This window comes from Zalophus californianus, chromosome 3 (genome assembly GCF_009762305.2).
Source record: "Zalophus californianus isolate mZalCal1 chromosome 3, mZalCal1.pri.v2, whole genome shotgun sequence".
NCBI lineage: Eukaryota > Metazoa > Chordata > Mammalia > Carnivora > Otariidae > Zalophus > Zalophus californianus.
The window spans coordinates 116,190,939-116,218,889 of record NC_045597.1 but is presented as its reverse complement, the minus strand read 5'-3'; positions in this window follow the sequence as shown (position 1 = coordinate 116,218,889).

Sequence of the window (27,951 nt, the reverse complement as noted above, 5' to 3'; positions counted from 1 at the left end):
GGGCTAGTGCTAAAGTTTTATGTGGATTTGTCCCATAGAAATAAAGAAACAGTCTTCACTCATCAATATGTCGTCACTTTTTGGTGATGGCATCATGCTATGTGGAGAGCTAACATAGGGCCCTGAACATAAAGGATGCATAGGAAACACTAATTCCCCCTCTCATCCCTTCCTTCTCCCTCTAGGTAAGACATAGCACAAGTGTTATGTGAGCTTTGAAGAAACACACTTGTAAGGCAATATAAAGGCTTTGTGGAATATTTGAAATAAATATTTAAATGCTTGAAATATGTGAAATAAATACTTGTATATAATGCATGTCCTAGAAACGGTTCCTACGGGACTCACTGGTTAGCATTTGATCTAAAAGTGTGTGTTAGTTTTCTAGTTTCCACTGGAAGCCTGAGAAACAAATTATCAAGGATATTAAAACAACTCCAAGAATCATTGTGACCATGGTTTTCAGATAAAAATGCTCAATATGGTTTATCTATTGGTGGGAAACCCAGAGCAGTACCATTGTCTATTTCCGTGTAGAGAGCACACCTCCCAGATGCCCAGACCTTTTGTCTGCCTTAGCCTCAAATTATTAGCAAAGATAGTTGGCATTTATGGGTTGTCCATTTATAGGCAGCTACAGTGAGGCAGCAATATTCACCTGTCTATGGCTTTCGTTTGTGTACTATTATGTGTGGCTTTCCAAGTTCCAAGGAATTAGTTCAACGATGTCTCGTTTGTAACAAAATTTGTTTTCTATTCAAATTTCATCAACCTGCCCAGACTTGTAAAGAAAGGCAACAAAATCAAATCCTCTGTTTCTAGTTTCAATTTTTTTATGTGGAATTTTTTGAAGAACTCTATATTTTAATGCTAAATAGTAAAATTCCATTTGGCAGCACTTAGGACCATACTTGCGAAATATTCATTAACATTCAGTAATTTAAGAATCCTTAGTGTCTAATTATCAAAGTGAGTTTAATTACCACAGGCACCCATTCATTTAATTGGCTGGAAACACAGAAGAAATTAAATGATACTGATGCCAATTTGGCCCCAAAATCTTCATTCCATATTTATTTATCATATTTATAAGAAAGGTGTTCATGGTGATTGCAGCTAGTTCTGTGTGCTGAAAACAAGTCCACCAAACTAAAATAGCAGCTGAGCATTCTCTGTCCTAATCAGGAACCCAGTTAAAATTAAAAGGGCCTTGCATCTTCATATACAACATGTTATAAGTTGTAAATAATCTCTTGCCATTTGAGGACAACAGGATAACTGGTTTCATAACAAATCACCATAAATCTAAAGGATATTTACCCCAGAGAAATGTGACAGGTAGTGGAGAACAGACTGAGAATAAATGAGTGTCTGCGGTATTATCATCATTTAACTCTGCCTAGAAAGGCTGCTGTGTCATTGCTTTGCTCCTTCCCAAAGCCAAGGGAGTTCTCTGAGCCTCAGGGGTCACTGATGCTGATTTCATTGGCCAGAGATGCTGACTACTTTGGCTCTTTCCCTCTGGAGGTCAGCCAGAGGTCACAAAGGGAAGCATGTCCTGTTTACACAAAGAGGACCTCCTGTTCTGTCCCTTGGCATGATCACTTTCATGGTTACCTACGTGGAAAGCCCTGGGCCCTGCTGGCAAGGAATACGCAGGTCGGTTTCACTGCCTTCTCATAAGTTCAGCTCTGGGAACATCAGTAAGACTTGCTTTGCGGCAACTTTTGGAGGGCTGGGGAGCCCAACCTCCGGAAAAGGAGAGAGGAGAACACTTAAGAAAGTGTGATAAAAGTAATCTCAGCATTGGAAGAGAATATAGGCAAAGCTGGCAACAAGGGTTGACAAAGTGATGTAGTCACAGTGGATTCTGGGGTGAGCATGACAGCTTTCTTCCTACTGCTGCACATTCCTCTCTCCAAACCCAGTTTTTTCTTTTTCTTTTTCTTTTTCATGTAAGTTGGTCTCATTTTCATATTTCAGATTTGGATAAATCTGTTACCTCCTAGGAGGTGTTCAAGAGCTATCAGTTGGCTATAATTTACTACCTAGAGAGCTGATGAATGAAACACTAACATTTTTTTTTTAACAAAGTGCTTTTCTGAGCTTTCACAAAAAGCCACAAGTTGCTGAAAAAGTATCAGCCACTTAATCAATAGAAAATCTGATGTTGATCTTTTCCCTTCAGCCTACTGTAAAAACAGAGTCACAATTTCAATTTCCAAGACTCAACATTTACCAGAGTAATTGCCTGCATCATTGTGGACCTGTGTTCATTCTGCCTGCTAGCTGGCAAACTTTTTGATTTATATAGCATTGAAAAGCCAATGGTGAGACTTACATTCCTTCTAGCCCACTTTCAAAATCTTGGCAGATCTTATTTTCAAAGTGGTCTGATGGAATGAAAGTAGGACTGCTGAAACTACCTGATTTTTTAGCATGAATCTTGTTGAAATCTTAACCACAAATTATTTAACATATATGTCACTGAAGGATGCAGGCAAGTGTTTCCCATATTGTTTGGGAAAGTTAAGACTCTTAACATAATGCCATCCCCAGCCACCTCTCTTTGCACATTGTGGCCCACTGCAGTAATTTATTTTAGGTTACAGTTTCCATGAGTTCACACATACATCTCATTTTGTTGTAAGAACAAAATTTAGTGCTTTAGCAGAAATTTTAAAAAGGTAAAAATTTATATACAATCTTGGACAAAGTGTTGCAAAATCTAGGGCTAAATTGCTTGATAATACACAATAAAAAAAAAGAAAAAAAAGAAAGGATGACCAAGAAGGCCATTGCCAATTAGACCCACAAAGGCCATAACTGAAAAAAATGTATTTGTGTAATAGAGCCAATTTCTGTCCTAATGCAAGCCTGATGCATCCAGATATCAGATTTATTCTTATCGATCTTCATCTTCAATTTTAAAAGCATCTCTTAAAAGGCTGCTTGTACAGCCAAGAAAATAACATCTAAAAAAATACCCTTGAACGTCAGTATTGGGTCAGGTTGACTGATGCCCCATACTCATCACCTTGGAGTATCATATGCAACTATATTTTCTGGAATCCAGAGTAGCAGAGTAGGCAGGTATTTGTGAATAGAGACAGAGGTAGAGGTAGAGGCAGAGAATGACAGGGAAAGGAGAGAGAGTAAGGCAGAAGAACAAAGACCCAAAGGGCTGGCTATCTGTAGTGGAGTAGAATGGTAAGCCTTCCTACTTCAAATGAACGAACTAATCGTTTGTTTACCTAAGAGTCAATAATGCCTTCAGGCTACAGACAATAATAAACACCGACAAAGGCAACCATGTTTGCCATAGCATGAGTTTATTTATTTATTTATTTATTTATTTATTTTAGCATTTAATTATTTATTTATTTGAGAGAGAGACAGAGCATGGGGTGGGGGGAGAGGGAGAAGAGTCCCCATCGAGCACAGAGCCCAATGCAGGGTTTGATCCCAGGACCCCAAGATCATGACCTGAGTGGAAGGCAGATGCTTAACCTACTGAGCCACCTGACTCCCCAACAGCATGAGTGTATTTAAATTTCAAAGTTTATGTCTATCCCACCACAGAGGAAGGTTCAGGTAATATATTTATAGGAAACACCAAAACATAAAGCACAATCATTGTAATATAACTTTATGAAAGAAGTAAATACATATACCAAAAAATTTCTCCCACCTATCACTCAATTTGGTGAAATGTATTCATCTGTTTCGGGTTGTCAGACTACATATATATGTCACCATCAAGAAAGTATATGTATAAAAAAGGGCATAGATTCTATGTCCTATTCATAGTAAATTATCATATATGTATGTGTATGTAATAAAAATAGTGAATATTTATGGAATATATACTATGTGCTCAGCATTTGTAACTGGTATATTATACATGAATCATCATGGGGTAATCGAAAGACTTGCTTTGTTTTGTTTTTTTGGTACTTCACTCTCTTTTTTAAATGCTTAGTATCTTCCCCTGCTCCTAAATAAGTACTCAGGTAGGACCTTGAGTTTCTTTCCTAGGCCCCTAAGACCACTTTATGTAATACAGAGATTTTCATGTCAAAAATTAGAATATCCAGGGCCGCCTGGATGGCTCAGCCAGTTAAGCATCTGCCTTCGGCTCAGGTCATGATCCCGGAGTCCCAGGATCGAGCCCCACGTCGGGCTCCCTGCTCCGCGGGAAGACTGCTTCTCCCTCTCCCTCTGCCTCTCCCCCTGCTCATGTTCTGGTTGGCTCTGTGTTCTTTCTCTCTGTAATAAATAAATTAAAAAAAATAGAATATCCAGTACATAATGATAATCAAACCCACCACATGATTTAATATGAAATCTTTTCGCCTCCTTCCCCACATGTCTGCAAACTCTAAGTGGGGAAGGGATGTGGCCAGTTTCTCACTCATACCCTTGCTCCTGTCCTCTCCCCTGAACCCCACTTATGATGGTTAATTTTTTTTAATTTTTATTTTTTTATTGTTATGTTAATCACCATATATTACATCATTAGTTTTTGATGAAGTGTTCCATGATTCATTGTTTGTGCATAACACCCAGTGCTCCATGCAGAACGTGCCCCCTTGAATACCCATCACCAGGCTAACCCATCCCCCCACCCCCCCCTCCCCTCTAGAACCCTCAGTTTGTTTTTCAGAGTCCATCGTCTCTCATGGTTCATCTCCCCCTCTGACTTACTCCCCCTCATTCTTCCCCTCCTGCTATTTTCTTCTTTTTCTTTTTTCTTAACATATGTTGCATTATTTGTAGCAGAAGTACAGATCTGAGACTCAACAGTCTTGCACAATTCACAGCGCTCACCATAGCACATACCCTCCCCAATGTCTATCACCCAGCCACCCCATCCCTCCCACCCCCCACCACTCCAGCAATCCTCAGTTTGTTTCCTGAGATTAAGAATTCCTCATATCAGTGAGGTCATATGATACATGTTTTTCTCTGATTGACTTATTTCACTCAGCATAACACCCTCCAGTTCCATCCACGTCATTGCAAATGGCAAGATCTCATTCCTTTTGATGGCTGCATAATATTCCATTGTGTATATATACCACATCTTCTTTATCCATTCATCTGTCGATGGACATCTTGGCTCTTTCCACAGTTTGGCTATTGTGGACATTGCTGCTATAAACAGTGGGGTGCACGTACCCCTTCGGATCCCTACATTTGTATCTTTGTGGTAAATACCCAGTAGTGCAATTGCTGGATCGTATGATAGCTCTATTTGCAACTTTTTGAGGAACCTCCATACTGTTTTCCAGAGTGGTTGCACCAGCTTGCATTCCCACCAACAGTGTAGGAGGGTTCCCCTTTCTCCGCATCCCTGCCAACATCTGTCGTTTCCTGACTTGTTCATTTTATGATGGTTAATTTTATGTGTCCACTTGGCTAGACCATAGTCCTGAGATATTTGGTCAAATGTTATTCTAGATGTTTCTGTGAAGTTTTTCTTTTTAGATGGGATTAACATATAAATCAGCACATTTTGAGTAAAGCAGATTGTCTCTTATAGTATGAGTGGACCTCATTCAATCAGTTAAAGGCCATAATAGAACAAAGACTGACCTCCCCCAGCAAGAAGGAATTCTACCAGCAGACTGCCTTCTGAGTCCTGGAACTGCAACTCTGCACTGGGTCTTCAGCCTGCCACCAACCCTGAAGATTATGGACTTGCCAAGCCCCACAGCTGTGTAAACCAATTCCTTAAAAGATATACATAGATGATTAGATAGATAGATAGATAGATATCCCTATCTATGGTCATGTCCCTATGAGACACATTCAGATATCCCTACCTATCTCTATCTCCATCTATTTCCCCCACACATATCTTATTGGTTCCATCTCTCTGAAGAACCCTGACTGATACAGCCAACCACTTGCTAGCCAATGTCTGATCCTTTGAGGCCAGAAATGTGGTGAGGAGAGGGGAAAGTGATGGCTAGGAAGTGTCTTCCTTGAACAGCCCTCTGTGCACGGCAAATGGTGGAAAAGCTGGCGTTTCTCTCTGGAACACTTTCTTGATTCTTTTTAGAGCTCATTGTGGAGGCTGGATGGACATGCCATCTTGCAGTAACCTTGAACCAACTTACGTGTTTTCATATTGGGTGGCCCCACGTGATTCCTTTCACGACCTCTGACATTTTGTCACTCCTTTCCTGCTTTAGCTGCTGGGGCCGTCAGCCCCTCCCAGGCAACTCTGTCAGTCCTAGGATCAGATAATTTTCTCCTGGGTAGTCAGCATCCGATCGCTGGGAAATGCTGCTGCATCCTCTGCCTTCACGAATACTGGCTCTGCTGCGGCCCCTCACCCAGCAGCACGGGGTCCTTCCTCTGCCACCCAGGCCCTGAGCGCATCTCTGGCTCTTCAGCCTTCATGAGCACTGGAATGGGAGTCAGGTCCTGTTCCATAATGTTCTCCAGGCCAGGACAAGTGATAGCAAGATCTCAAAGTGGTCCCATCAAAGACCTTTCTCACTTCGAAGCTACAAAACAGTAGATTAAATCATAATAAGACCACACACCCCCATCACTCAAAAAGGGTTGTAGGGACTCAAAACAGCCATGGTTATCTCCAAAGAAATCTCTTCATAAATGGTTACTCTTTTTCTCCTCTCCTTAGTCGTTTCAAGGAGGCTGGGAATACTAGGGCTGTGTAGCTAATTCATTGCACTTTCATTTGCAGGTTCTAAAATCAGCCTCACAATCATTTTGGTATCTATATCTATCACTCAGACACCTCAGTGAAAACAGACCTGCGGAGTCACGTTTGAATTTCTTGCTATATACACTGTTTTAAGCACTACACATTAATTGTCTCATTTCATTCCCACGACAAACCCACAGGGAAGATACTTTATTAATCCCATTTCACATATGACGAAACTAAGCCAAACACATTAAATAACCTGCCCTGGGTCACCTGGATCATATCAGAGTTGAGTTGCAGACCCAGGGGATCTGATTCTGATTCAAAATCCTAACCACTGCAACCTAATGCCAGTCACCGAATATTTACTTGGCACTATTCCAAAATGCAAGTGTACATCCTGATTGGTGACTTTATAATTTAAAAAAACTTTTTCTTTTCCCCAGGGGGAGAGAGATGCCTATCTCTGGCTTTCAGATGTCAATCAATGCTCTATAGGGCCGGGGCACTGGAACTTCTTCTAAGAATCTATTTAGCACCTATTAGGAAGTCAGGGCTGTGCTGTGATCCATTTGGAGGACAATTAAAGAAACATAAAGCCGATACCAAACCAGTACTCTGGATTAGGAAGAGGCAGAAATGATTTTATGTGGAGCTCATCCATTTTAATTCCTCTATTAAAGTAAGCTAGTCTAGGAAAGGGGGGAGGAACGGAAAGATGGCATAGGAAGTCACGATATGTAGCATGATGCCGAAGGGTGGGGAAGTCTCCTGTCCTCCAAAGACAGAGTCTTCACTCACTTGTGGATGATTAATAGCCCACAGTCAGAGATACTCTTGCTTTAAGCTCTCTGGCCTTAAGACTGTACTGCACATTAAAAAGTCATGCATCTGGGAGAGTTAACACTTGATTGCTAGCTTTCTTTTCCTCTTTTCTCTGTCAGTTTTCATTAGCTTCATTACAAAAAGCAAGCGAGGTAAAGGAAAAGGAGGCAAGTTCATGATAAAGTAGAGAGGAACGAATGCTTTCACCAAAAGTGAGCTGGGTCAAAGGCCAATTGTGCCCACTGGATAGTTTCATGAATACATAGATCAGCTGTTTCCAAGCTCGAGTGGCTGTGGACCACTGCCTGGGGGCAGGCCCTGGCAGGTGCCAAAGGACGTGCCAAGCTTTGCTGTAAGCCAGATAAATGGTTCTCAGCCTTATGTGTGGCACGGAGGCGACCAATGTGATGTTACAAGTTGACTGAGGTTTGGGCAGATGACTCTGGGAAAGCAGAAAGAAAGACACTTAATGGGACTTTTTAGATTAATCATAACAGCCAGGATAGTAAAAAGGAGGGATTAAAGTGTCTATGTATTGAAACAGAGATTTTTCATTTTACCCCTGATGCCAAAGACAGAGTAGATGGAAATCCTGACGGCTTTGGTGAGGGACCTAGGTGGTGAGGGAGGAAGGTTTTTGAAGCAGGGGTAGTAGACATGGGAGAAATTCTTCGTTAAAAGAGAACAGATTTGAGCAAAATAGATCGAGCCTACTTCCTGAGAAGAGAGAGAGAGAGAGGAGAAGTAATATCTGGTAAGGAGCGTGGGACAAATGGTTGAATGGAGATGTTTGCTATTCGGCTTTAAATTGCTTCCTTTGCTGTGGTGTGAATACACCCTTGTATTACCCGCAGAGCTTGAATGAAAGCCACATGTACGACAGCAGTGTATTGGTGATGTTTTAGCAAGTAAAGAGGAGGAGGGTGTGTCCACGCATGGGATGATGGATTTAGATGGACAGACAGCGGCTTTGAAGGCAAAGTGAGCAGTGGAGAAAGGAGAATAGAGTCAGAAGGAACAGCATCCTTCCTGAGAATCTTCAGAAACATGGTGGGAAGGACTGGACATATCACACACACCTAAGATGGGGACCGGGGCAATTCTTCTGACCATCAAAGGACTACAAAATATGGAGACTCATTCACGTGACTTGTATCATATTTTTCAAATGTATGCATATATAGAAACATGCATGTAAAATGCTATAAATATATAAAAAGCATGATAAATATATGCATAACATTGCTGAATTCATTGGAGTTTGATCATTATGTATTTTTCTGAGTCTTGGACACTGCGATTATGTAGGAGATGGCAGCAGTCATTAATATTAAAAAGGAAAACACTTGAAAAGGGATGAAAGGGAAAGCCTGCAAAATCTGCTTCAGAGTTTCCAATACACCTACAAAAAGTCGATCCAGAAGAACTGGATTTAAAATCCATGGGAAGGTATGGTTTTCCCATGCATAGGATGGCTTCTCCCAAACTAACATGCTATAATCATGTTTTTTCTCAGTACATGTGTTTTGAGAACCACTGCATTTCACTTCCCCACCCCCGTGGTGCTCCAGGCCTTGACATTAACAAAAAAATTAAGCCAGAGACAAGAAAAATGTATTAATCCATTCCTCTTGCTTTTGATTGTTCCCCCTTTTAATTTTAATACATGCATTTTCTTTCATAAATAGGGTATTTAACTATGATTGTCATTTATTAACTTTTTTTCCCCCAATTACAACTATCCCATCAAGGTCAGGGTCCCTAAGGAAGCAGTTAGGGAATATATACTGCACACATGTGCCAAATTATTCTGCGGGCTGAGAAATTAACTAAAAATGAGTAATATGCTCTCAATTTAAACCTGGCAGGGGGTATTGTACTTTCATCCTCAAATTGGAGTCATATTTCCTCCAATGGGGCTTCTCCGGCTTTGGGCATAGCCTGTTAATAAGGCGAACTTGGTTCCTTGCGGTACAGAGACAATGCTGGGCTGGAGGTAGAGCCCCAGGTGTTGTAGCCAGGAAGAGGAGGTGATGATCGAGCTATTGGACGAACCCTGGATTTCACTTTTGTCACCAAACCAACAAGCATCCACAGAGCCTTAAGTAAAGCTCACACTATCAGTTCTGAATGCTGTTTTCACGATTAATACCCTCCCTAACATCTATAATTGGAGGGCGCATTTCATTTCTCAAGGAGAAATTCCTTTTCTGTACGACTAGAGATATCTGGGATGCATATTGGTAAGATATGTATTAAGATGTATTAAGATATATAAGCATATTATTAAGTGGCTCTTGATTTTTCTATTTTTTTAGTCGAAGGTGTGATTTCTCTATTTCTCTGATCATTAACCATTTTATTACTACAGAGGGGGATAGGAAGAGAAAAGGAATGTGGAATTTATCAGTGATGGGTCAGTTAATACCTTCTTAGGTATGAAAATGAATTTTTAAAATATATTTTTCTTAAGTGGAATCTGAAACTTCTTGAGGGGAGGTTAAATATTGTCTGTTTCATATTCATCCATTACAGTAATTCTCAGTCTTGGCTGCAGACCAGAAACAGGGAAAAACTTTGATCCTATCAGTGTTCAGGCCCCACTGCAGACCAAGTAAGTGGCTCTCCCTGGGGTGAGGTGCGGACATGAGTGGGGTCCTCAAAGCTCAGGTGATTCTAACACTCAGGCAGGGTGGAGAGTTAGCAAACACTAGCTTATTGCCTTATGTAGACTAGGTGCCATTGCTACTTTAATGAACTACTAAATCATTTTAATCACCACACACTTCCCACGAAAACAGCAAAACTTCATAGATAATGCAGCTTTTCAGTAATAACTTATCATTAACCTATTCCATGGTTAATTGGATAAAGCTTTTGTTGAAAACAAGCAAACCAAAAAAAGCCACTAAATTCTTTGTATCTCTATTTCACGCCTCTTGGAAAAGGTCCCTGAGACAACATGGTTGAAATCCCATGAGATGCCTGGAGCTATAGGACATGTTCCTGCACTTCTAACTGTAATAATTTTTTTTTTTTTTTAAGAAAAGGGCACAAAATGAAAATGAAGGAGCTTTCTTTGATAGGGCACTTCTTAGAGTGGTCAGAATATGATCAAAGAACATTCTGTCATGAACAAAATTATAACAATATAGTTTAAAGAGATATTAGTTAAAAATAGTTGAAACCAATTTGTATGTATGTCCGATACTATCTTTGGCATAATAGATGTAAAAAAAAAATAGATGCAAAGCAATGTTCCCACTTTTTGTTCATTTATAACTCCCAGAGACTCGCCTTGGTTTCCTCACCTGAAAGAGGAAAATATAGAACCACAAGTTGACCGTGAGCAACAAATAACATAATGGAAGAAAAACTGATTTGTAGGTTGCAACACAATACTCCAGTCTGTTGTAGTTTTCCTATTATTTGCTCTATTAACCTGAAGTTTCGTATGCGAATGAATATTTCTAGGAAATAATGTAAATATGATCATGAATGAGAACTTTTAGTAAGGAATTACTAAGTACTTAACTTCTTTTTTTTTTAAAGATTTTATTTATTATTTGACAGAGACATAGAGAGAGAGCACAGATAGGCAGAGCAGCAGGCAAAGGGAGAGGGAGAAGCAGACGCCCCGCTGAGCAACGAGCCCCCCATGGGGCTCCATCCCAGGACCCCAGGATCATGACCTGAGCCCAACACAAACACTTAACCACCTTAGCCACCCAGGCGCCCCTAAGTACTCAACTTCTTGTTTAGTGCTTTACGTGATCTCATTAAACCATCACTGCAACCCAGGGAAGAGAGTACAGTTACTATCGTCATTTTATGGATTTGGAAACTGAGGCTGATCAGTTCCAAGCCTCCCAGCAATTTCAAGTGAAGATTTCCTTCAAATCTGAAAATACTTAAATTCTTTTCGCAGAGACTGGTCTAAGAATCCATACTGATTTGCTTCTTTTTATTTTCTCGGATATTTTCATCTCAGATGCAACTCCATTTGCATGTGGATGCACAGTCAATACACAAAACCGAGAGAAAGGAATAGGAAGCTTCCTTTGTCTCCCAGAGCAATAAGCCTGAGACCTGCTGGATTCTAGCTCAAGAAGACAAGTGTTCTCTCCATGGCCTTTCCTTAAACTGCACCAGACTCTTAAAAATGAACTAAATGCCTTCTTTTTATATATTGAATATGTGATATACGTGTCATTTCCATTTAAAAAATAAACTCTAGATGTAGGGCTTCCTAATTCTCCAAAAGGTTTCAACTCATTTTCTTCTTGTATTTCATTTTGGGGGGAAGTATGGGGACATGGGAGAGATTATGTTAGAGGATGGGGCTGTATGCAATTGTACTACAGAGGTAACTCTCAGGGGAGCCAAGAAGGGGAAGAAGGAGGGGGTCTGAATGTTGTTCTGACATATCTGTCAGGTGACCAGACCCATGTTAGAGTAGGGAGTGAATTTTGTCCGGACCCAGCGAGGCATGCCGCTCAACAGATAAGCAAACACGGTGTGCTCTTTCCTTTACAGTGCCATCTTTGACTAGTCTCTCCCCCCCAGATACTACCGATCTTAATGACACCTTATCATTCTACAAAATTGGCAATCCATTGGCCTGTGTCTCAGGTGCAAGGTATGAGAGAATCCACTGTGAAAAGCAAGAGAAATAAATTCATCTTGATGCTGACCGGGACCTTAATTTTGGTTTCATTTTGGCTTATATTTTATTTTAGTTAACATTATCAAAACTTCTAAGGAATGCAGACTTTCACCTTTTAACTTCCAAACTCAAAGTATCAGTACCAGGAATGGTTTCAGTAGACTTCCACAGTTTGTCGAGAATATCATGAAAATTAGTTTGCTTAAGTTTGCAAAAGCTTTGAGGACAGGAAAGAGGATAAAACGATGATATTTGTTCAGTCTTTTCATATATCCTTTGTTGAAACCACACGAGGGCTCGGGAGGATTTCTTGGCAAGAAGCAGTATTGCAAGTGGTCGATTTATTGACATCGAGGGAGGCAATATGAAACAGTCAAGGGCTGCACACTTTCTCCAGCCTGAAGTCCAAACAGAGATCTGACTATGTCTGTTTATCTGAAATGTTTTCCTAAGTGATTCATTGCTTTGAGTTTGTAAAGAACTGGGGTTTGGCTTGTAGGGTGTAAGTATTTGGGGGGGGTTGGAATATCCACCGCATGGAAGCAAAACAGAGAATTTTGCTAAGCACTACAAACCATCACAAGCAATATTAATTTCATCTTTTGATTGCGCCACGGGTATGAGCCTTCCAAAATGCAAATGTCCTCAGGTGTACTGTGATTAGCTTCAACCATGTCTGTCTTCTGCACAACCCCTTGGAGTCTGCTGGCTCTCAGCCCATGTCTTGACATCCTGAGTTTGAGACATTTGCATCACATCAGTTTGGTACAACCGAGTCTTCTGCTTCCCGTGTGTTGGGTCAGTACATGTACCACTGAATTCCATTAAAAGTCACTGCATTCGGGTGGGGAAAACCTAGTTTCCTGCTCTGGCCCTGTCATTTCCCGAACTTCTGACTTTGGATAAGTACCTTAACTTTTCTAGAGTTTAACAGTCCTCTTAGTAAAGTATAAGGAGTGAGGTTTCCTCCCATGGGTGAGGCTCCCTTGAGACCACGTGAAAAGCCCCTTGGAAATGCAAAGTGCTGCCTGTTAGTTGGCCACCCTCTTACACCTCCACCCCTGTCTCTGGCCACTTAGCAGCCTTGGGGGAGCTTGTCTGTGGCAAAGCTAAATACCACATTTTCCACATGGCCTGACCTCCAGGCAACAATTAAGATTTGTGGAGCTTTTTCATCATATTCCTCTTCTTTTCCGGAATCTTGGATTTCAGCAGAAAATGCCTTGACTAAGACTTTAGCTGACAGGCTGGAAATCTGAGCAGGAAAGATTATGTGAACAAACCATATGAAAACACGCAAATTTCTTCAAGGTGAATTAGGACGTTTTATGCTTCTAAAGTTTCTATGTGTTCTTTTCTTTCCTTTTTTTAATCCTCTTTTGTCCAAAAAAAGTTTTTAAAAATATTTAAAATTTTTTATATACAAGAAATTATAATGAATAAAGGTATAGAAAATAAAAATATAAACATCCATGAAACCACCATGCAGCTTAATAAAAAGAACGTCACCAGTGTGTTAGAAGCCCCTCCCAACCACAGAATGCTTCTTCTCAGTCATACTCACTTGCTTTCCCTCTTAGAGTTAACCACTATCCTAAATGTTATAGTAATTGCTTTCTTGCTCTGCTTTATAGTTTTGCTGCCCAACAGTGCATCTCCAAATAAAATCATTTAGTGCTGATGATTATTTTCAGGATTTTCTATAAAGGGAATCACAGTATACATACATTCCTCTTGTCTTGTTTTTTTTTTTTTTGATTCAACATTATTTTTCAAAAAGTTATTCAGTTAGCTGCATGCAGTTATAGCTTATGAACAAACATTCGCTGTAGAATAACATTCCATTTGTGAGTATACTGCACATTGCATGTATCGATATCCTGTCTATGGACATTTGCATTTTTTCCGGTTTGTGCCTACTAGGAATGATGATGTTTCTAGAAGTTCCTGCATGTGTGCTCATGTGCAATGGTTTCTTGCCTTTGTAGTGGCCATGCTCAGTCAAAGGCTATACACATCTTCAGCTTTACAAGATAGTATCAGTCGGTCTTCTAAAATAGTTCTACCAATTGGCAATCTTACCAGCTTTTGTCTTTTCTCTACATACGGTCAGTTGGACTTTTGCTTTTACTTTAAGGGAAACTTATGAAAAATTCCTGATTCTAATATCAGTGCCTTGTTTCTCTGACATAGCCTTGGGGTCTGGTCTAAATTAAATATTGTTGGTGATCTGGATGGGTTTATGGGATTGGCCAGTGCCTCCCGTTCCTAGGGCTGCCATAACAAATTACTACAGACTGGGTGGCTGAGAACATCAGGAATTTATTCTCTCGCAGTTCTGGAGGCCATAAGTCCAAAGCCAAGGGGTCAGCAGGGCCATGGTCTGTCTCAAGACTTTAGGGACCAATCTTGCCTTGCTTCCTCCTAGCTGCTGCTGTCTCTGGGCGATCCTTGGCGTGCCATGGTTTATAGCGGTATCGTTCCAGTCTCTGCCCCTCTCTTCACATGGTTCCTTTCCTCTGTTTCCTCTCCTCTTATAAAGATACCAACCACTGAATATAGGCTCTAAATATAGGCTCATCACTCTAAATCCAGGATGATTTTATCTCGAGGTGCTTAACTAATTACATCTGCAAAAACCCAATTTCCAAATAAGGTCACATTCCCAGATATTGGGGGTAAGGACGTCAACATATCTTTCTGGAGGACACAGTTCAAACCACTATGGCTGCACTGAGGGAAGGGAAGAAAAGGAGGGGGAAATTATTAGCTTGTGAAACAATTACTATACACACTATATAATTTTTGATTGCTTAAGATGTTAGCATTTCCCACAGGAGAGAGGTTAAAGGCTGCCCACTCAAAATAACATACCTGCTTTAAAAAGAATCATCCTTTGATCCTAGCAGGTTGCTTTTACAGACAAGTAAATAGTTGAAAGAAATAGGTCTGGGTTCTGCGGAACTCACCTATGGCATGTGTACCCCAACTTTGCTCCTGAGTCCTCTACTGAACCTCACGATCAGACAACAGAGGGGGCATCCAGAAGTTGTTGAGAAAGGAGCCATTTTCCCAAGAGACACTGATTTTGTGTGAGTTGAATTCCTAGTTTTCAGTACCCTAAAAACAAAAGTTTCTGAAAGTGACAACTCATCTTTTCTACGTAAGATTTTCCTTTCACTAAAGGTCTTGGGCTGCGTTCATTTATGATTTGACAGGGCTAATCTCACTGCCAGAGAAAAGGGCATTTCATGGTTGCAAGAGCAGAGCCAAAAGCTCCACCGAACCCAACCTTGCCCTTCTGCAGCCACAATGCCTGCATTACACCATTAGAGAAAGTTCTCGCTGTGGGTTCCACTAATGAGCATGAGAGCATCCTGCTGAAATTCAAAGGTCTCAAATGCAGGGACGGGAAAAAGGCATTAAACAATTTTCAGACATCACTTCTTGGGAAACATTAGGTTAACAGATAACATCTAATAATGTACTTGGCAGGCTTCTAAGGTGTTAACCTCAGACCCCATAGCTTTACTGGGGACAGGGAGCATAAGGAGGAGTTAAGGAAGAATTGGATCAAAGGATACAACTTGATCAGATAACCTTTTCCATTAGGGACACCAGAACATTTGAAGACATCAGAGTCAGAGTTGGTAAGTTTCCATCTCTTTAGAACCCAGGGTATCATTCTCTCCCTTGCCTTTGTTCCTGATATTTACCAGCTAGCCCCAACTCTTGGCTCCCACACCTTACTCCAACTCTAATGTTATTTTTCTCTCAATCCCCAGTGACTTCTCTCCCAAGCAACAGTTAAGTGACTGAAAAACAACAATTTTGTTGCAGTATAATTTGTGCACAATAAGCCGCATACATTTAATAAAAAAAATTACTTGAGTTTGGTATCCATATACACCCAAGAAACATCATCACAATTGAGATATAGAACACTTTTGTCACCCCCTCTGCCCCTAAATTTCTCACCCTTTTAAAAATCCATTCTACCCCTTACCTTTGACACCAGGAAACCACTAGTCCACTTTCCATCATTATAAATTAGTTTGCATTTTCTGAATTTTATGCAAATGAAAAATGATTTGCTCTTTTGTTTCTTTCAATTGACATGATGATTCTAGGATTCATCTATTTTGTCGCATAAATCAGTAGTTTGATCTTTTTTATTGCTGAGCCGTATTTCTTTGTATGGGTATATCACAGTTTATCCATTCATCTATTTGACAACATTTGGGATCCCCCATCCCCACACACACAGTGTTTTGCTATCATGTAAAAGGCTCCTATGAACATACATGTACAAGTTTTGTGTGACTATATGTTTTCATTTCTCTTGAGCAAATACCTAGGAGTAGAATGGCTGGATTTTATAGTAGGTATATGTTTAGTTTTATAAGAAGTTGCTAAACACTTTTCCAAATTGATTTTATCATTTTATGTTCTCAACAAAACAGTATAAAAATTCCAGTTGCTTCATATTCTTACCTATATTTGATTTTAGTAGTCCTTTTAATTTGAGTTATTTCGATGGATATGTAGTGTATCTCATTATGATTTTAGTTTTTGTTTCCCAGATGACTTAAAATGTTGACTACTTTTTTATATACTTAACCAGCTATCATATGTTCTCTTCTGAAGAGTTTCTTCAAATCGTTTGGTCAATTATTAAGTAGGTTGTTTGCCTTCTTATTGAGTTGTCATATGTCTTTATGTGTTTCAAATAAAGTTTTGTATTAAATCTACATATTAAAAATATGTTCTTCCATTTTGTGGCTTGTTTTTGTTTTTTATAGTGATGTCCTTCAAAGAGCAAACATTTTTAATCTGATAAAATTTATGAATTTTTTAAATTTATGGTTTGTGTTTTCTATGTTCTGTCTAAAAATATTTACCTATCTCAGGGATACAAAGATTTTCATTCTTTTTGTTTTTTAAGTTTTATAGTAAAGGAGTGCCTAGGTGGCTTAGTCAGTTAGGTGTCTGACAATCTTGGTTTCATCTCAGGGTCATGAGATTGAGCCCCATGTTGGACTCCACACTGAGCGGGGAGTCTGCCTATCGCTCTCCCTCTGCTCCTCCCCCTCCTTGCACGCTCTCCCTCTCTCTAAAATAATAAATAAATAAATAAATAAATAAATAAATAAAATCTTTAAAAATAAATAAATAAATAAATAAATAAGGTTTTGTAGTTAAATTTTACCTTTAAGTCTGTGATCTATTTCGAGTTAGCTTTTTTATATGCTGTGATGTAAGAGATGATGATCTTTTTTTCAGACAGATATCTGTATTCCTTCATTGCCACGGTGTATCATCTATAAATATTTCTGTAGCTATCTGTATCTGTGTTACGCTAACCAGAAGATACTGATGTCTCCAACTCTAATCCACCATCATATGGGTTATTCCAGCTATGGTCAGTTTTTGGATTTTAGCACTTTCAATATATGTACCATGGTTTTTGGTGAATTTTAACTAGTAATTCAATTTTTTTTTAATAGCTATAGGCTATTCAGAATTCCTTTTTCTTATGACTTAAGATACTTTTGTCTTTAAAATGATGCTCCCTTTGGGGCAAAAGTCTTCATCTATTTGGCGATATGCCCTGACTTTGTTTTAATGCTGAAGGCTCTGCAAAACTGTTATGAGTATTATTATGGCTAAATATCAATATCCTATTAGGTATTCTCTGGTATACCACAAATTTATAAATTCCTTAGTGAACATGGCCACCAGGCTTCTTTAGTTGTGATTCCACTAAATACATATTTTATGCATAGATATATATACTTTTACTGTCTTAAGTGTTTAACTAAAGACCTATCAACCATCCCCAGATGTGAACTGACGTAACAGAAGAATCCCATAAAAAAGAATGACTAGGAAATCCATTCCTATTTTATGACATAGGTATTTATTAAGATGAGTATCAGTGGTCCAATACTTATATATTCCCTTTCTTAAAAAATGTTTCTCTTAGGGGTGTCTGGGTGGCTCAGTCAGCTAGACTTCTGACTCTTGATTTCAGCTCAGGTCATGATCTCAGGGTCATGAGATTTAGCCCCATGTTTGGTCCATGCTCAGTAGGGAGTCTGCTGGAGATTCTCTTTTCCTCTCCCTCTGTCTCTCCCCCTGCTTGCATGCTCTCTCTCTCTCTTTAAAATAAAGAAATAAACAAAATCTTGAAAAAAAAATGTTTCTCTTAATTTCTTTTTGAATCTGGTGGGTTTTATTTATACAAGTGGTAGAGAAATTTAACTTGGATTCTCAGTATATGCAAGAGAAAAAGAGAGGAAGATATACATATTTTTATGCATAGCTAGTAGTATTTTTTTTTTTTTAATGTACAAAGTACAAAGAGAAGTACAAAGAATAAGAGCTGGAGTACAGTTTCCCTGCTCAGATAATGCTATTGGTATTTTTATAAAATAAAATTAATGTGTCAGTCTAGAAGATGTAAAAAGGGACAAAATGAAAAATAAAATTCTTTCTCTTTGCCCTCAGCCCAACACCCAGCCTTTCTCCAAAATGCAACTGATCAATGGCTTTTTATGTATCTTACAGTGAGGAGAGCATGGCATATACTTGCATCTCTCTCTTCCCTGTATATTTTCATCTTTACTTTATAGCAAAACGATCCTACTACATGTACTATGCCACACTTCACTTTCTTCACTTACACTATGAGGTATTTCCATATAATTTCATACAAATTAAACTCATTCTTTTTAATAACTTTACACCATATCCTTTAATTTTTTTAATCCCTGTTGATGGACTCTGATTTATCCAGTTTTAGTCTTTTACAAACCATGCTATAATAAACACCCATTTGCGTGATAGTACAGTCACACCACATACATCCCTACACAAAATTAAACATATACATATTTATTTTTTATTTTTAAGTAATTTCTACACCCAAAGTGGGGCTCGAACTCATGACCCAGAGATCAAGAGTCACATGCTCTTCTAACTGAGCCGAGTGCCCCACATTATACATTTATATAGACAATTTTCATGCATATCAAGGGAAATTCTTAGCAGTAAATTTTTTATTTGTGTGTGTGTATGCAGTAAAATTACTGGGTTAAAAAGCACGTGTGTCTTATATTTTGATAGCTATTGGCAAACTTCCCTATCATAAAATTGTACCAAATTATTGTCTCACCTACATTGTATGGGAGCCCTTATTACCCAGATCTTCGACAGTACAAGACAACCTCAAATGCAACTTTCGGAATTTCTGCAAAGTGAAACATGGCATCACTTTACATGTTTAAATTACATTTTCATTAATGAATGAGACAAGCATTCTCCTTCTGTAGGCTAACTGGCTATTTGAATTGCTTTCAGCAAACTGACTCTTTACATCCTTTTTCTACTGAGTTGTAAATCATAATTCTATTGGGTTGATTTGAATAAGCTATTTATAAATAGAAAAACAGAGCCTTTTGTTGCTCATATATATGATAGGTATGTTTTTCCTTGCTCTTTTGAGGTGGTTTGTGTTTTTAATTTTTCCATTATGTAAAACAAAATTACTTAACCATATAACCAAATGCCTTCCAAGGAGTATCTTCATTTTTTTCCTTAAAGTTTTATCTCACTAGGTAATGACTGTGCTACTGTTCAAAAATGGCTGATTCTTTTAGCAGAGAAGAGGGAAGAAGAGGGAGTGGCTTCAGCCAGGCGCAGGCTGCCCAGGTGGGGAGCTAGGCCCAGAGTGTTCGGTTGCCTTCTCAGGGTCAGATAAAGCACTGTTTATTGCCTTCCCCTTCTCAATTAATTTGGGGCAAAAGAAACCTGAAATACTAAGAGAAAGAAACGGTATTTTTGTTTTGTCTTGAAATTTAAAACTAATTCCATATATGACATTAAATATACTTTAAGATTCTCAATTCTCAGCTTTTAACACTTTATTTTGGTTTCAAAACACACTGTATGTCACACACTGTATGATTTTTCTCCATTTAAACAAGCTTTAGTTTGGGGCATTTTTGTTGAAATGACACTTTTACCTTCGCCCTTTAAAGAGGTTTGAAGAAATTGCAGAGAGCAGGTTTATCTTAGGAACTCTTCTTTTCTTAAGATTTTATTTATTTATTTGAGAGAGAGAAAGAGAGAGAGCACGAGCAGGGGGAGGGGCAGAGGGAGAAGCAGACTACCGGCTGAGCAGGGAGCCAGACAGGGGGCTCAATCCCAGGACCATGGGATCATGACCTGAGCTGAAAGTAGACGCTTAACCAACTGAGCCACCCAGGCGCCCATAAGAACTGTTTAGTAAAGAAATAATAGGAGTTAATATCAAGATTCCCAGACTTTCTTTGTTCCCCCCTAGTCCTAGTTGTGATGAAAGATAGCCAGAAATTTTTTTAAAAAGATTTTATTTATTTATTTATTTGAGAGAAATAGCGAGAGAGAGCAGGAGCAGGGGGATGGCCAAGGGAGAGGGGGAAGCAGACTCCCCACTGAGCAGGGAGCCCAACGTGGGGCTCAATCCCAGGACCCTGGGATCATGACCTGAGCCAAAGGCAGATGCTTAACCAACTGAGCCACCCGGGCTCCTGCCAGAAATTTCTGAGAATGTAGTACAACTTTCGAAACTAATTAAGTAAGATTTTTAACCAAGTGATTTCATGAAGGAAAGATCATTGTTTCTCACAAGATAATAGAAAAATCCACTAAGTCCCAAGGTTGCTTCCCAGCTGGCCAACTCTTGGCCATGCGCTTGCATGGCAGGCATGTTGGGAACTCCTTAGGGTCCTGGCAGCGCTTCTAGTTTTTTCTTCACAAGCTGCTTTGCTGGCTTGGGCTTCTGTGTCATGAGGCTCCAACAGTTGTTTGGCCAGGCTCTCTACCAGCTTGGAGCCTGAGGAAGGGCTTTATAGAAATTGTCCTTCTTAGCTAGAGGAGTCAATCTGCAATTACAACTTCTAGAGGTCTGCAAAATCCACAATTCACCTAAGGTATGCAGTTAATTGAATCCCTTTAGAAAGAAATTAGTTTCAGAAGCTTCACTCTTCCTCTTGTCTTTTTTAATATATTATTTATTTATTTATTTATTTATGTTTTATTTATTCATTTAGAGCATAAGCAAGGGGAGGGGCAGAGGGAGATGGAGAGAGAAAGAATCTCAAGCAGACTCTGTGCTGAATGCAGTGCCTGACCTGGGGCTCAATCTCAGGACCCTGAGATCATGACCTGAGCTGAAATCAAGTGTCGGAGGTTTAACCGACTGAACCACCCAGGCGCCCCTCATTCTTCCTCTTACAAAGCCTCAAAACTCAGTAGAATAGAAGCTGTAGGCAATTTTTCATATGAGCTTTGGGGTAACTTGGAAATGATTGTGATTTTTTTAGCCTTTAGTGTCTCCATCGGGGCTAAGTCTGAGCAAAATTTCCAAGTAAGCAAAATATTCCCTTGGAGTCTCTCCATCTTCTCTCCTAAACTAGTCCCTATGGCTTTGGGTGTCCCCAGGCTTGACTGTACTAAGTCCCTCTTCAGATGCCTTGTTTTCCGTGGTGTTTCCTATGCTCCAAATCATCCCCCGTCTTCCCATCAGAATTTATTACCACGAAAATCTCTCTTTTCTTTTCTTTTTTTAATTGAATTTGTTGCTGATTTGGTATCGAAATTTTCCTCTTTCTCTTCTGGCTTTTTTGTATTCTATTAGCTGTACTCTTTTATTTTTAAGATTTTATTTATTTATTTGAGAGAGAATGAGAGATAGAGGAGAGAGGGTCAGAGGGAGAAGCAGACTCCCCGCTGAGCAAGGAGCCCAATGTGGGACTCGATCCTGCAACTCCAGCATCATGACCTGAGCCGAAGGCAGTCGCTTAACCAACGGAGCCAGCCAGGCGCCCCAACTGTACTCTTTTCCTTAATTATGGAAGAGTAAAGAATGTGCTCATGACCCTGTGTGTGTTCCATAATTGGCTCCTTTTCGATGTCTGTGATGATGCAGCAGAACAGGAGGGAGCAGTGTGCAGTGCACAGTGGGATCCACAGTAGTCACCCTGTGACATGAGAGGGAACATGGCCTAGTACTGGAAGGTCAGATCATGAGGGCAGGGTTTTCCACTTTGTTCACTGCTCAGTCCCCCGCACCTGGAACAAGGCTTAGCACATATAGATGGCCTGCAGATAATGAATGAATGAATGAATGAATGAATGAATGGTTTATTTGTTCTTCCTTGCCTATCAAATATCCAGGCCTCCCTACACACCAGCTTCACTCAACCCCTAGTCCTATTCTTCTCATCACAGAATGAGATGAGCTGCTGGGTCCCCTAGGTGTTCTGTAAGTCTTCCATGGTGGTATAGCCTAGCAGTTAATAGTGACCACCTCATGGATTTATTTTGAGGATGCATTTGTTAATATATGTACAGTGCTTAGAATGATGCCTGGTCCATTAGCAAGTCCTCAGTAAATGTTAACTTTAAAAATTATTATTAGTAGTAGCAATTCAGTTTTTATCTCTTATTAAGACTTTTTTAAAAGCAGAATAAAGTTCACAGCAAAACTGCGGGAAAATACAGAGATCACCCATACACTCCTAACCCCAACACATGCACGACCTCCCCCATTACCAACATCCCCCACCAGAGTGGAGCATTTGTTACAACTGATGAACATACACTGACTGACACGTCATTGTCACCTAAAGTCTAGACTTTATATTGTGGTTCACTTTACACTGTGGTGCACTCTTGGTGCTCATAACTATTACTTTTAACAAGCCTATTGATAAAAAAAATTCCATTCAGAATTATTGTTTTAGTATCTGTAATACCAAAATGGAAAACATGTATTTTTGAACTGATTGATGTCCAAATCAGGGAAAATGAGAAATGGGTAAGTTGTAGTTACCTGTTGTATTGTAACAAATCTCCCCAAAGTGTAGTGGCTTAAAGTAACAATTGGTTATTATCTCTCACAGCTTCTGTGGGTTAGGGTATGGATTGGCTCATGATCTTAGAGTCTTATAGAGTTTGCAGTTAGGTATCGGCTAGTGTTAGGCTGGGCTGTTGGCCAGAACACCCATCCGCTTGTGGCCTCTCCGTGTGGCCTGGGCTTCCCGATGACATGGTGGCTGAGTTCTAAGAGCACCTTAAGACAGAGAGAGAGAGAGAGAGAGAGAGAGAGAGGCAGAATAGGTATTGCCTTTTATGACTTAACCATGGAAGTCATGCAACACCATTTCTACCACATTTTATTGGTCAAAGAATGTATAAAGGTTCTCCTTAATTTCAAGAGAAGGAAACAAAGAACCCATATCTTGATGCAGGAATGCTAACATTTCATCATAAGAAAAGCATGTGGAATGGGATATGAACATATATTGATGGAACTACTTTGGGAGCATACTTGTGGACCATGGAGCTAGGACTCCAGTGTATCATGCAGGCACGCACACAAGAACACACACACAAATGTACCCACAAGTCTGGATATAGTGAGGCTGGGCCTAACTAGGGCTCATCAGCTTAGATTTCAATTAGCAAAGGATTACGGGGGTCCTTCTGAACTGTTTGCCTATGGGGATGAGAACTGCTGTGTGCAACCGCTCACAAAGCATTCATTGAATTGCAGTCTGACACCCATTTGAAGGGTGCTTAAAGAAAAAGAAGTCTAGGAGTCAAAATTGAAAGTGCAAATTGCAAATGCTTCCCTCCTCGAGTGATAGGGCTATAAATACTGAGGCTGTTTCTGTTAAACAACAAATGGAAATGCTCCAGAATCATCAATGAGAGGTGTTAGCACCAGGGAGAAACAGCATCTTAAATCCTTACGCTAACAATTAAATCAGACACATTTGACACTTTATCTGAGACACTCCTGGCAGTACTTTATTCTTCATCGCATGATTTGGAAACTCACAGCAGGTGACAAGCAGATTTTGGAGCATCATCCGTTTGGCTTTCTCAGCACTGTCCCCAAACATAATTCAATATATTTCATTCAAGCCAGTTTCATGGTTTTTGAGAAAAGGCAACTGGTGAAAATGAGTAGGTTTCCAGAAATATATGCCATGGCCTCAAGATGCCAAGGAATTGACCTGCTCAATAGCAGTTGAATATTAACACAATCACAAAAAAAGTGATTTATCTGTAAGACCCCAAGGACATTCAGTTACACTCCCTGTGAATCATGAGAAATCTGTCTGGGAGAGCGTGAGACCTTAGAGATTACTCACCTCACCATATGTCATGCTTATTCAATTAGAGGAAAAAAATATTTTCCCTGCGATCATTGTAACTGGGCTATTTTTATAAGATAGCTAAGCTGCTAACCAAATAATAAAATGGAAACAATATAACTTCAGAATTTTAAGATTCCCACTTCTTGAAAGTGTTCTAAATGCTTTAAGCCTGCTAGAATGGAAGTCCTAGATCGAGACTCTTAGAGCATTGCTCCGCCATAACAGAATGGTGAGGTATTTTGGTTATTGGAGACACTGACACCAGGAGAGGCCACTATTCCTAGCTGATGAGGGGCCCCAGGGCCAGTTGCTGAGCAGAGTAGCTGACAGTGGGGGCAGCCAGGCTGGGAGAGGCCGTGTGTAGTAGCACCAGCGTGCAGACTGCAACATCTGATGGAGCAGTGTCTGAATCCTGACTTACTCACCCATTAGCTGTGCAACTTTGCTAGCTTTCTAGACCTCTCTGAGCCTCCGTTTCAACATCGATACAACGGGGACTGTAGTACGTCCCACATGTGTTCAGAACCGAGCAGTGTCAGCCCAAAGTAAGTGGGTGACAGTTAGGATTATTGGTGGTCTCCCCCATCTGTAGTTACCTAGGGAGAGTCCCAAGACTTACAGTGAGGGCTAGAGCCAATTACAGAAGTCCTACAAAGCAACTTTGCCAGCAATCTGAGGGCATTGCCTGGGGAAATATAGACTATGGTGTAAATGGTCCCAGGTGTGCAGATCAACTTCACCACCAGCACAACGTCCAGGTGGCCACCCTTGTTCCAAACTATAAAGGACTGGCCCCCAGGCTCGTCTTTGGGACTTTAGGAGGATGGGGGCAGATCCTGGTACAGACTTTGAGTTCTTGACTTCCACAGTCCATTGTGCTCATTGTTAGACAGGGTCAAGTACGTGCTCTGCAACTTAGCAGAACATCTGTCGGAAAGCTCGATCTGCACCTGAAGGAGGGTGAGAAAAGGGCAGCTCTAGCGGGCTTCTAATACCATCTAGATGGAGGAGGGGAAAGGCAAATTCCAGACCCATATCCACTGTTCTCCATACTTTCCTCTCGCTGTTTCACTGTAGCTCTGACTTGTTTGGGGAAGGGAGCAGTTAGGGCAGCAAACCAGACATTCTGTCAACATCCATAGCAATAGTCTGGGAGACAGGAAGAAAATTCTCAGCCCTAAGTCTTATTTCTTAATCTTTGTGCACTCTGCAGCCATCAGAATGGAAGCTCCATACCTCCCAGTTTCAATCCTAGAGTAAAAGCCATCTTTGGTGCTTGTATAACCCCTAGGCTTCCTGGTTTTCTCTTTGTTTTGGACGCCCATAACTTCCTACCTTCACAGTGGCTCAGAAAGTTTTTTGTTTTGTCTTGTTTTGTTTTCAAATTATCCAGAATTTTCATTGACTTTATCAGGAAACTTATTAAACAAACAGAATAGAAGTCCTCTGTACTAATAAAGGACAATCCATCATGACTCAAGTATTCAGACATCTTGAGGCATGCAGTCCCTGAGATGGAATCCAGCTACGACTGACTCATGAAGCACCTGCTGCTTGTTCCGCAGCTGCTCCATGCCCTTTGTGTTATTGACCTCCTTGTTTGGCATTCTTCTCCAAGACTTGAAAAGAATGAGGTTATTTTCATACTTCTCTCCCTAGACAGGGAGCAGGGGATCATCTACATACACATGATGGGAGGTGCCTGAAGAAGACTGAGAAAATTCTCTAATCGGGTGACCCCTGAATGGCTCAAAACAGGCCATGAACTATAACAACAGAATGGTGACAACCAAGGTGAAACAGAGCTTAGGAATGTTGCGTCCTCTTCTTGTCCTCTTGAACAATGCTTTCTCTTCGGGCCACCCAACTTTTCCACGTGTGAAGCATGATAGTCACACATATTTGTAAGATTCCATTGCTCCACCCTTACTTCCTTGTGCAAATGCTAATTCTACTGCCATATAACTAGACTTGCTAATAGGAAATGTCTGAACACTTAACTGTTTCTTCAATATCTCATCAGCCTTTAATCTAGATGGCCTCCTTTATGTCCTAGCAATTTATTGTGCAAAAACAATCTCTTGTATCAACCAGAATTTATTGAGCGTGGTGTTTCAGAACACAGATTGGGCCCCAGATTTATGCTGAAATCCACACTCTGTTATTTAAGAGCTGGGTGGCTTTGGGCAAAGGGTAAAACATACTTTCCTTAGGTGTTAAACGGGAATCATTACAGTATAACTCGTCAGATTCTGAGGATGCTAAATAAGGTAACCTGTATAAAATGCTTAGCTCATAACCTAATACATAGCCGTATTTGCTAAATGGAAATGTTTATGTTATGAATCAGTTTTCTTTTTCTAACATGCCTATAACAGTGCACGAAATGTTTGCCAATAATTTTACCTTAATTATCCTTTACCAGCCTTGAGTTCAGAGGAGTAATTGTGTTTTCTATGGAATTTAGAGAAGTGTTTTGGCAACTGGTTGATACCAGGTCCAGAGGGACAGAGTTTTCATCTGTTTATTCTCTCCTACAACTCTGATCCTGCTGCAGTGTGTGGCGGAGGGGAAACCCTCGATAAATACATCCATTGAATTAATGAATAAATGAATGGATAATAGAGGATCAAAAAATATGAATGGACTGCAACATTGCACATAAACTAATAGAAAATCAGGGATGATGGTTTTATTATAGGGGACCAAACTCCATTCCAAAAATAAATTCACCTTTTTTGACAATTTTATATGACAGAGCATTAATTTAGTCTAATGCTTTTTTATAATTTAAAGTACTAAATGTATACAACATGTACCATGTTAACAGAGAGAAAATATTTTCTTCTGGTAATCAATATTCACTCACTTCCCTTTGGAATTATGCTTTGTAATGTTTTTTCTTGAGAAAATTCTAAGTGTGTGGTTTTGGTTTTGATCTACGTAGTAGCAAACATCTCTGATATCCTGAAATGGACAAATGATTGTGAACGGAAGATTTTTACTGTTCTAATATGGGAAGTCAGTTCCAGATTGAGACAGCATAAACACATTTTGCAACTTGACTTCTACTTATATTTCTAAAGAAATTTTGTTTTCTGCCTTGTAGAAGTGAGTTTTCCAGGACCAAAAATTATCATTTGCTATTATGAACTAGGTTCATTATCCATATTAGTAAAATTTTTTGATCACAAAATCTATCTGACATTATTCAAATTTCAAAAGCTAGTGGAGGAAGCATCATGATACAAGTCAGTTGTAGTTAGATAGGCAGTTGTTCTTTGGGGAACAGTCTTATATAAGCAAAAAATAGCCATAAAATGATATAATAGGTCATAGATGCATCTCATTTCCTCTCCATGTGGGGAACCACCAAAGGAAGTCTTTAATACAATGGAAAATAGCATTTTTTTTCAATGCATGAAAACAGTAAGTAATGGGGCTTAAACATTAGAGCAAATCCTGGAAAATCCTAGTTTACTTTTTCTATATTCCAACCGTGAAGTGCTGAATAAATCAAGGTGTGTCTCAGAGAGCTTTTAAATGTTGTGGAGATAAGACTTTCA